Source organism: Chlorocebus sabaeus, chromosome 27 (genome assembly GCF_047675955.1).
Source record: "Chlorocebus sabaeus isolate Y175 chromosome 27, mChlSab1.0.hap1, whole genome shotgun sequence".
Lineage (NCBI taxonomy): Eukaryota > Metazoa > Chordata > Mammalia > Primates > Cercopithecidae > Chlorocebus > Chlorocebus sabaeus.
In genome coordinates, this window is record NC_132930.1 from 24,800,787 (window position 1) to 24,811,671 (window position 10,885).

Sequence of the window (10,885 nt, forward strand, 5' to 3'; positions counted from 1 at the left end):
ACAGATACCCAGTTAAACCGAAACGTTAGATAAACACATTTTTCTTTTTTTTTTTCTTTTTTTTTTTCAGTTTAAGTATGTCCCATGTAGTGTTAAGGACATTCCTATACTAAAAAATTATTTGTTGTTTATCTAACATTCCGGTTTAACTGGGTGTCCTGCATTTTATCTGACAACCCTATTTTTGAGGCTAAAATGAAGAGATTTACCCTAAAGCCCTGCCCAGGGGCTCAATGATTTCACTTTTTTCTGCACCTTTCTCAGGGTGGATCCCACAAGGTGCTTAACACCTTGCACCTTGCATTTCAGAGGGACTGAAGACTGTGAGCGGGTGGGTGGAGGGAAGGTCAGGATGCTCAGTTAGGGAGTGCATTTACCCATGAATGGTAAGAGAGCACAAAACACAGCGCTGGCACGCTGCTAAACCTCTGCCTCAGGGACACCTTCAAAAACCGTAGAGAATAGTGTCCTTCGGTGTTGTGTGTTTGAACATGCTGTTTACTGCACGTGGGTCTGTCAGTGGGAGTGACACAACAGGGCCAGAAGGAGCCCTAACGGGGACACCAACCCCAGGGAAACCCCATCTAGGCATGAGCATTCCACTGGCTTCAGAGGTCACTGCGGTGCACATTTGATACAGGGACTTTCCTGGAGGTGATTTTTACACAAAAGGGGTAAAGGTAACTGGGTGCCCCAGAAACCTCCCTACAATTTGCAGGAAACCTGGGGTGTGATGCTGGTCTGTGCTTCCTGCTCCTTTCTTTGTTTTTCTGCTCCCTCTTTGTGGCTTCTCCCTGCTGCCTCCCCCAGACTCAAATCCCCCTCAGCTTAAGCCCCCAGGTGGGCAGGTGGCAGGTCTGCTCTCCCGAGTCACGCGCATCACAAGCTGCCCAGGAGCCCTCAGAACCTCAGAGTATGATCTCCCCACTCTGAGCATCGGAATTCCAGGCGGGGAGCTCAGCTGTTGTCGGCTTCAGGAAATTTTTCCACCGGGACTGAAAACTGGAGCCAAGAAAGTGTGACTCTGTAGAAGACATTCTCTTCTGCTATTCAAATGTACTTTCCCTTTAGTTCAGGCATTAGAAAATGGTGCCTTTACTCAGAGTCATAGAGGAAAGTTTTGGATTTCATTACAATGAGAAAACACATGAAGAGGGGCCATCATAGGCTGCATTTCCAAATCTCTGCCATGTCTTTTTCTCATGCCCCTTTCCCTTCTCTTATTTACTAGTTTTCTTTAAGTGAATTCATTTTCTATAATTTTTTAAGAAAAATTTATTTTAAGCAGCAATAGTTATGAATTCTACGGTTTGATGTGATCATATATATGTCTACATATATGTGTATATATATACATTTCTCCCCCATATATGAAAATTAATATATGCTCTGCAAATTTAAAAATGCTTATCTGGGCCGGGCACAGTGACTCACGTCTGTAATCCTAGCACTCTGGGAGGCCAAGGTGGGCGGATCACCTGAAGTCAGGAGTTTGAGACCAGCCTTGCCAACATGGTGAAACCCAATCTCTACTAAAAATACAAAAATTAGCCAGGTGTAATGGTTTGCGCCTGTAGTCTCAGCTACTCAGGAGGCTGAGGCAGGAGAATCGCTTGAACCTGGGAGGCAGAGGTTGTCATGAGGTGAGATCGCACCACTGCGCTCCAGCGTGGGCGACAGAGCAAGACTCCATCTCAAATAAATAAATAAGTAAAGATAAAAATGCTCATCTGTGTATCACTTAAAACTATCTCTCCGAAACACAGCTCTACTGCATAAAGTTATTTGAAGCTGGGGATTCCTGCCTTATCATTCAGTTCACAGTAGCCAGAGCTGAGTGAGAAATTTACTGTGTCAGTCACCAGAGGAAGTCCTCCCCGAAGCTCTAGAAATAAGGTATTTGCATTGGCCCCACTTTAGAGATAAGGAAGCAGACTTAGGTAAAGGTCATCTCACTAGTAAGTGAAAGTCAGATTCAAACCCGAGCTGTCTGAGTTCAGAGTCCACGCAATCATCACTCTCTCTCATCTCTTGGGAAAAAACACAGGTGTTGATACCACGGCTTGACAAGGAAAAAGCAAGCAACGGTGCTGTTGAAGAATGAATTCATTCAGTACTAAATGGTAAATGCATCCTTCCTGTAACTTCTAATGCATTGCTTGCAGCTACCAGTTTGCAGAGGAGTTGGATTCCACAAGCTCATTTAAAAGCAATTTCCCAGTCTCCTTCCTCAGTGCTTCCCTATGGTACTTTGTACACACCTCTCCTATTGCGCTTATCACGTTGTCTCTTAGTTACTCACACATCTCCCTCCTTCCCAGGGCTCCAGCTACCCAAGGGCAGGGACCTTGCTTTATTTATTTTAATGTCCTCAGCACCTAGTCCAGTGCCCAGCCCATGGAGATACAGAGTATACACATGTTGTATTAAATTACAAGTCGTTTGTTTGGAACTCAGCACGCATTTCCCCAAAGAAATGCATTACAAATGGGAGTGGAAGCGTTATGTTTCCAGCCAGCCTACAAAAGTTTATTTAACCCATCTTGTAGCCTACCAAGTTATCTGGAGTCGTGGGTAGGACAAAAGATAGAAATCTTCCCCATCTCCTGGGTGTAAGGTTAGACGTAAATGAAATTTCACATAGGTCAGTGTTTGTTTTCAACTTCCTCCAAATTGCCCTTTTTTTTTTCTGTATCTCCCACGTATGGGCATTTCTGTCTCCAAGCTTCCTACTCAAAACCTACCACAGGCCAGGTGCAGTGGCTCATGCCTGTAATCCCAGTACTTTGGGAGGCCGAGGGGGGCAGATCACTTGAGGTCAGGAGTTTGAGACCAGCCTGGCCAACATGATGAAACCCCATCTCCACTAAAAATACAAAAATTAGCCGGGCATGGTGGCACATGCCTATAGTCCCAGTCACTTAGGAGGCTGAGGCAGGAGAATTGCTTGAACCTGTGAGATGGAGGTTGCAGTGAGCCGAGATCGTACCACTGCACTCCAGCCTGGGCAACAGAGGAAGACTCTGTCAAAAAAAGAAAGAAAGAAAGAAGGAAAGAAAGAAAGAAAGAAAGAAAGAAAGAAAGAAAGAAAGAAAGAAAGAAAGAAAGAAAGAAAGAAAGAAAGAAAGAAAGAAAGAAAGAAAGAAAGGAAGGAAGGAAGGAAGGAAGGAAGGAAGGAAGGAAGGAAGGAAGGAAGGAAGGAAGGAAGGAAGGAAAAGAAAGAAAGAAGAAATCCCAACAAACCCTACTATAGTCCCTTACCCCAATTCTTTCTCCAAATAACCTACTTGTCCTGCTCACTCATTAAAATTCCTATTTTCTGAGTGTGGCTGAGCTCAGTTGATTTTCAGTAGGAAAACAATGTGACAGTTAATTCTTGCTAACCTGTGAATGACTGTCCCTAATATCCCTTCACTTGCCCCCACCTCCAAAGCCAGGCATATGACTATGTGTAGCACAGTGGTTAGGACTGTGGGATTGAAAGACAGACCTGGATTTGAATCCCAGTTCTACATATTAAGTCGTGTAGTCTAGGCAGAGTAATGGGATTTCTCTCCCTCAGTTTTCTCATCTGTAAAATGGGAATCATTGTAATTATCTAAAGAGCTCATGCTTTTATAACACTTCTCAGAGTTATACTATCTATAAGGCACAGTTCTAAGGACTTGAAATGTATTAGTCCAGTTTGTCTTCACAGCAACCCCATGAGGTAGATATTAATTATTATAAAGGAGAGTGACATTCCAAAAGAGATTTCTAATGGTAAGTTAAAATTAATTATGACTTATTTCCTGCTTTCCTTATTCCAAAAAGGCTTTGGAGGAAAGAACGTTACATTGCTAAAATTTCTGGCAGTGTGGATAGGAAAGGACAGTCACTCCCAGGAGGTGACTTTACAGGGCAAAGACAAAGGGGATGGCTGCTAGATCACCCGTGGCAGAAAATGTATCCTGAGAGTCTATTCCCTTATGCTGTTCCTGTTTCCACAGCTTTTCCCCTTCCTCTGCCTCTGAATGTGTGGAATCTGCAAGTGGTCCAATTTTTGTTTTCTATCCCTTTCTTTCTTTTTTAATTTTTTTCACACTGCCCACGGCAGCTGCAGAGTGGTGGGGGCCAGGCGGATGGCGGCAGCTGTTTGTATGTATGGGACCTCTGTAGTCTTTCTTTGTGAGTCAGGGGCTGTCTGTATATATCACGAGCTACCACCTGGCAAGACATTTAGTTCCATCCATGTTGTTGAAATGTTTCCTGGATGATATCATCAATGCACAAGGATGGAAGGAGCTTTATGATGTGGATTTCCAGCCTTTGCTGCCCCCCGGCCTTACACTGAAACAGTCTGTGGCGATTTTAACCTCCAGCTTAGCAGGCAGCCTTGGATTTTCTCTCCAGTATTTCCCACTTACCAGATCCAGAGACCTAAAGCCCATGCGTTTACATCAGAACAGACCTAACAGTGTAATCATGCAAAACCCCGAGCCTGCCGATGACAGGAGCAGGTGGCAGGTCCACTCTCAGCCCCCTTTGGCTGTGGCGACCTTGTGATGAAGTCACTGCACTTCTCTGGGCCTCAGTTTCCTCTTCTGTCACACAGCGGCTGGCTGCACTATCTCTACTCCCTCTGAGCTTTAGGAATCTTGGATGCTCTAATAAAGGACCCGGACAGATGACAGTTGACCCTGATGTCACCCATGAGTAGAAGGTCCTTTGTGACTATTGTAAGCCTGTTCAAATGTATCCTCTTCCTTAAAATTGAGAATTATTCCCTTATGCTAACTATACATTTTTTGTTTTAATTTGAAATTTGTCTCACTCTGTCACCCAGGCTTGAGTGCACAATCACAGCTCACTGCAACCTCTAATTCTTGGGGCTCAGAAGATTCCCCTGTCTCAGCCTCTCAAGTAGCTGGAAACATAGGAACATGCTACCATGCTCAACTAATTTGAGACTTTTTTATTGTGCAGGACTTCTGAATATATAGATAAAATTCTACCCCATATTCCCATTACAGTGATACCTTGTGTACTGTACAGTGACATGTCTGTCTTTTAACCTAGGCGATTAGTTTTCAAGGACTTAGTGGCAGCGATATTCTATTTTATATGACATTTATATTTAAGAAATATTTCATGTGACCCTCAAAACAAAAAAGGGGGGGAAATTATACTCATTTTTACAAGTGATGAGATTAAGGATGAATGAGTCTAAATATCTTCAACAATATCTCATTACTAAGTGGAAGAGGCACAGCTCAAACGCAGGTCCTTTGACTCCAAGTCTAATGTTCAAGCCACAAGATCATATATTAATATAAACCACCACCACCACCCGAAACAACAGCCACCCTTAGTTGAGTTTCTGCTACATGACATCTTACTAGGTGCTTTGCATACAATGTCTCTAATCCTTGAAGCAACTGTGCAAAGGAGGCATTATCATCGTCAGTTTAGAGATGGAAAAATTGAAGTTCAGAAAGATTAAGCATTAAGATTTCCCTAATGACTGACGTGTACTGAAGGCAAAATTCAAACCCAAGCCTGTTCTTTTGATAGTGCTGCCTCTTGCTTAAATATGCATCACCTAAAACTAGAGCCAATAAAATTTAATCTTATTTCTTAAGGTCGCAAAAATGATCATTTCATGAAAATACAGTTAACAAAAAGTGCTGGTTGGTTGAATCACATTCAGTCAACTTACATCTCATTTAACTGCCCTTAAATTTTCCTGTTTGTATCATTCTGCTTCTCATATTTTCTTTTCTAGATTTTCCATTCTTTTTTTTTTTTTTTTTTTTTTTTTTTAGATAGGGCCTTACTCTAGCCCAGGCTGGAGTGCAGTGGCACTGCAAGGCTCACTGCAGCCTTGACCTCCCTGGCTCAAGTGATCCTTCCACCGCAGCGTCCCAAGTAGCTGGGACTTCAGGCATGCAACACTATACCCAGCTCATTTTTGTATTTTTTGTAGAGACAGAGTTTTGCCATGTTGCGCAGCCTGGTCTCAAATTCCTGGGCTCAAGCGATCCACCTGCCTCAGCCTCCCAAAGCCCTGGGATTATAGGCAGGAGTCACCATGACTGGCCTATTTTCCATTCTTTCAAATAAGTATATATTTTTTCCTGGACCCCCTTAAAATATCTTTACTTCATTATTAAATGATGGGAATTTAAAGTGAGCATGGTGGTCTTAGAACTTGAACGATGTCCAATAGAAGAAAAGGATTCTAGCTTACCTCCCACTTCCCTCATTCAGATTATATATCCTGGGATCATTTTACATTTATTCATAATCCATTTTTCTGGCCATCTTACCTAGGTAACCCTTGCCTATTTTGTATCTGCATAATTCATCCATGAAAATTCTGTAACTAACATCTATAACTTCATCTATGAAATGAGGACAGTGATTCCTGTCCTGTCCATATCTCATAGTTCTGGTGACATGCAACCAAACAGTATATAGGAAAGGCACTTTGAAAGGTATAAAGAACCATCGACATAAATAATCATAGCATATTTTGCTTTAGAAAAAGCTAAACTGCAGAAATAGAGCAAAATAATCAGGATTGTTTAGTAAGGCTGAGATTGTATGTCCAAATTTATGTACTCTTTATCATATACAACAGGTAATGACATAAAGTAATTTAATTAATCATTAAATTATTTTAAAAGAGAATTTTTTTGCATGACAAAGAGCAGTGCCCTTTTCATACCATAGACAAACATAAGGACTAGTTCAATACAGTATAATTCTATGCGGTAGTTAAACACTATACTAGTTGAATACAATATAATACTGCACTATATGTATTTAACTAGTCCTTTGTTTGTCTATGGTATGAAAAGGGCATTGGTCTAAGTTATGCATAAAAACTAGTAAAATACTTTCTGAGGTTCCCCAGGCTTCCCTGGTTTTCTGACCTCTAGACTTCTCATGGTCTACAACACCCCACACCTCTGGAATTGCTGTGAATTCTGCATTAGGCTTCTGATACAGAACCAGCAGAAGGTCTCCCCATTTTCCAGTAGAAAAACACATGCTTAACTCTTTTTGTGCAGTTCTATAACAACAATGAACTTTTGGAATCCATTGGCTGAGAAAATAATGACAAAAGAACATTAAAGGTTTCAGGAAAACTTTCAAATGGACTTATATTTAATTGATCACATCTGTATCCAAGTACTTTTGGAAAATACACAGGCAAGTGTAAAACATTATTCTACCAGGCATGTTGCAGACATGCGGTAGGTATTTGTCAAGTGAGTGCCTGAATAAGCAGAGAATAAAAATTGGCAGACAGTGCTTGGGGTATATGGGGACTTGTGACCCTTCTGTCTAACACCACTCCCTGGCCCCTGCTCTGAGAACCAGAGCTTAGAGCTCAGAGCTCAGAAACCACTTGTACTGTTTCTTAAATACCCAATATGCAGCAGGCACTCAATAATAGTATACAGAACATATGTATGTATAAGTGAATAAACTCATGCATGAACATTTCTGTTGTCTTTCAGCCAAATTACAACTTTGAAGACAGCTGGTATGTTGCGGGCCTTTCTCTGTCCCTGAAAAACCCAGCGGTGAGTTTCGAGAAAACATCCTGCTTTCAGATAAACAACCAACGTGATCAGTATCACCTACCAGCAGAAGCATTTTCAGAGGCGCTTATTTAAAAGAAAACATCTAAAAATTTAAACACCTAGAGGGACTATAGATGTTTTTGATTCTAGAAAATTCTTTTTGTTTCTCTGCAAGGGCACATAAAAGAAAGTATGGAGTTAGAAAACTATGAGGAGACATGAAAGGTCCTAAGAAGGAAACAGTGTCCAGACCAGCTGGTCTGGAGGCCCAGAGAAGAGTATCTTGTCCTAGAACTGCACAGCTTATCTTTCACAGCCTAGGCCAGATCTTCCACTGAGTGATCTAAGGCCTTATCAGAAAGAAGGCTGTGTAACCAGAACACTACCATGCAGAGATTTCAATGGCAAAGGAGGTGGTTAACTTGTTACCCCTTGAGGTGGCAGTAGCAAAAAGCAATTTACTTATTCATAAGTCATGAACTAAAGCATGTTAAGTATTTTTATGGGCAACATAACATAAATAACTCATTAGAGAATTCACTTACCTCAACGATGCTGGATAGAGTAGTCCAATCATCTCAAAGAGAAACTCAATACAGGTTGTTCTTGGAGGCTCAGTCATGAAATGCTGTAGAAAGAGCCCCTTCCACCCAATCTGGTGGTCACTTTGCCTGGCAACAAAGGAAGTGAAAATGTCAAAATGAAGAGGAAGAGATTCAACATTCTCTCTCTCTAAGGGAAAAATTGCAGACACAACTCTTTTTTTTTTTTTTTTTGGTGGAGTGGAGGGTTTGGACGTGCTTTGATTACAAAGGGTATCTGTAGAGACCAACATAAATTAATATTTATTGCTTCTTGTTTTTTCCTCAGCTTATCCTGAAATCAGAGGCCTGCTTTTTACTAACAGCAGCCTGCAAAACAAATCACCAAGGGAAAAAGGGAAATAAATGATGTTACAACTGCTTTAGGTTAATTTGATTTTCTTTCATGTTTAGTGACTGCCTTGATGTTCCTGACCTCAGTTATTTCTGATGAGTTAAAATACTTCCTACCCCAAATCCCAGGTGAGGCCTTCACCATCATTTGGTCCAGATTCCCAATCTCCTAGTTCTGAAAGTTGAGGTACGGTGATGTCATGAACCATGTCACCAGCCCAATGACCCATAATGTCATACTCCCCACAGTGCAACATTTCCAAGTTTAACCTCTTGAGCAGAGACTCGGCCTTCTGTAACATAAGCCTTGGTGACAACCATCTATAACAGGCCCTTTTTGGGCTCCCTGCCCCTCTTCCTCCAGACACTTGTCAGCCTGATAGCATACTTCTTCGGTAGTGGGGGGCCTAGATGGATGTGGACTGGTCCACAGGCTGTGCCTTCCTGAGATGGTTTCTGAACTGTGCAGCATGTGCTCGGAGCCTGACTGCCTAAGACATCGTGGTCTTGCCACCTAATAGCTGTCTGACCTGGAAAAGTTATTTGACCTCCCTGTATCTCAATTTGTTCATCTGTAGACTGGGGATAATATGCCACCTCTTTCCTAGGATTGTTGTGAAGATTAAATAGATCAATACATGTGAAGCGCCTAGAGCTGTGCCGGGCACAGTTCTACAGATGATAGGCACTTGGTTAACTAACATTGAACACGTCAGCGATCAATGAAGAAAAGGGATGAATGAATTAGCAGAGTGGCCTTGGACACAGCACGTGACCTCGCCGGCCCTTTCTAGCTTCTCTTAAGTAACATTATGCAGATCATGAACTCACTGGCCTTGCTGTAGGGTGAATAGTTTGTCCTGATTTGCCCAGTGCTGTGCTGATTTTAGCATGGAAAGTCCCCCATCCTGGGAATCCCCTGTCACAGGCAAAGTGAGATGGTTGGCTGCCTTAGGCTTCTGTGGCCACCCCTGTGTTCCACAGAACACTAACACTCAACCCCTTGGGCCTTGAGTTTCTCTGTCCTGTGTCCCCCATCCCACTTCACCACTGGGAGTGAATCAGGGCATGCATCACAGATACTGTGGATTGTTTATGCCATTTTAGCTTCCCCCATCACTTCCTTCCTTGTTGGCAGAGTCCTGATTTTATCTTTTGTTCACTCACTGAACGGCCATATGCCCAGAAAAGGTGAGACTAACCTCAGTTCACCAAGGTGGGGCTAGTTCTTGATTTATCTAAGCCAAGTATATAATTCTATTCTCCTTACCAGAGACTGGTTAGCAGGGGGAAGTGCTATGCACTGGGATGGTATCACTAGTTGTTAAAGCATTGAGATGTTGTTGTGATGGTCAATAATGGGATGTTGCCCACACGCCCCCTCCTCCCTACCCCAGGACGTCTGTGCTGAAGGCTCTCATAATGCAACCACTAAAGGGTGAACGTCTAGTACTACTGGGGCCTCCTGGACCCCAGCTCCAGCCTCCTGCTTTGTTGGCGCAGTGCTGTTGCCTTTGTATCTGTTATTTATTTTATAGCTTATCTTGCCTCTGTGTGACCTACTTCTGGCTACAGGTGACACCAATAACAGCTCCATCCACTTTCCTGAGGACAGTGGACCCCATAGCAGTGACTGGGATCTGGGTCAGTGTGTAGCTGCAGTGTTGGTGTTCACAGTGGCAGACCCAGTGGGATCTTTGTTAGGCTGGCTCTGTGGTATGATTCTGGGTAGAGCCTCTAAGCCTCACAGTGCCCTAGTCTTTCAGGGGTTGCAACCTTTTAACAAATCCCATTTATGCTTAAATCACCATGTCAATTTGTTTTTGCCTACACCATATCACCTAAAACCAAGTAGTATAAAACAACCACCATTTATCTACCAGAGGCCATTATTCTGGGCTGGGCTTGGCTGGAGCTGCCTGATGTAGGATGACCTTAGCTGGCTCATTTCTGCTCCATGTGGCCTGTTACCCTCCAGCAGACGACCCCAAGCTTGATCATATAGTGATTACACAGTGTGGCAGCAACCTGAGGGAGACAGTGAATGTGTAAAGGCTTCTTGAGGCTGAGGTTTGGAACTGTCACAATGTCACTTCTGCCCATTCTATTGATCAGAGCAAGTCACAAACTCAGTCCAGATTTAATGGCGGGAGAAATAGCCTCTGCCCCTCGGCAGTATGGGCCAAGATACAGGGAGAACAATAACTGGAAACATGTTTTGCCAATTATCATCATCATCCAGAGCTCATATTTGGTACTCCAGCTGATGCAACATGGTGGGAAATCAGGGCAAGAGAAACAGAAAGAGGCCCCTTTCCCCTCAATAGACTGTGGGAGAACCAGGGTGGGATCTGTCTGATAATATCCCTTTGTTCC

At 42.9% G+C, this 10,885-nt stretch overlaps 1 protein-coding gene across 1 annotated transcript in view; it reads right to left on the minus strand.

Moving 5' to 3' along the window:
• RBPJ (recombination signal binding protein for immunoglobulin kappa J region) overlaps positions 1-8,276 on the minus strand; it is a 268,269-nt gene extending 259,993 nt beyond the window's left edge. Inside the window, exon 1 of the mRNA XM_073012483.1 lies at positions 8,120-8,276. The gene's annotated coding sequence lies outside the window, so the exon portion shown is untranslated. The remainder of the gene's footprint in view (positions 1-8,119) is intronic.
• Between the last annotated feature and the right edge of the window lie 2,609 nt (positions 8,277-10,885).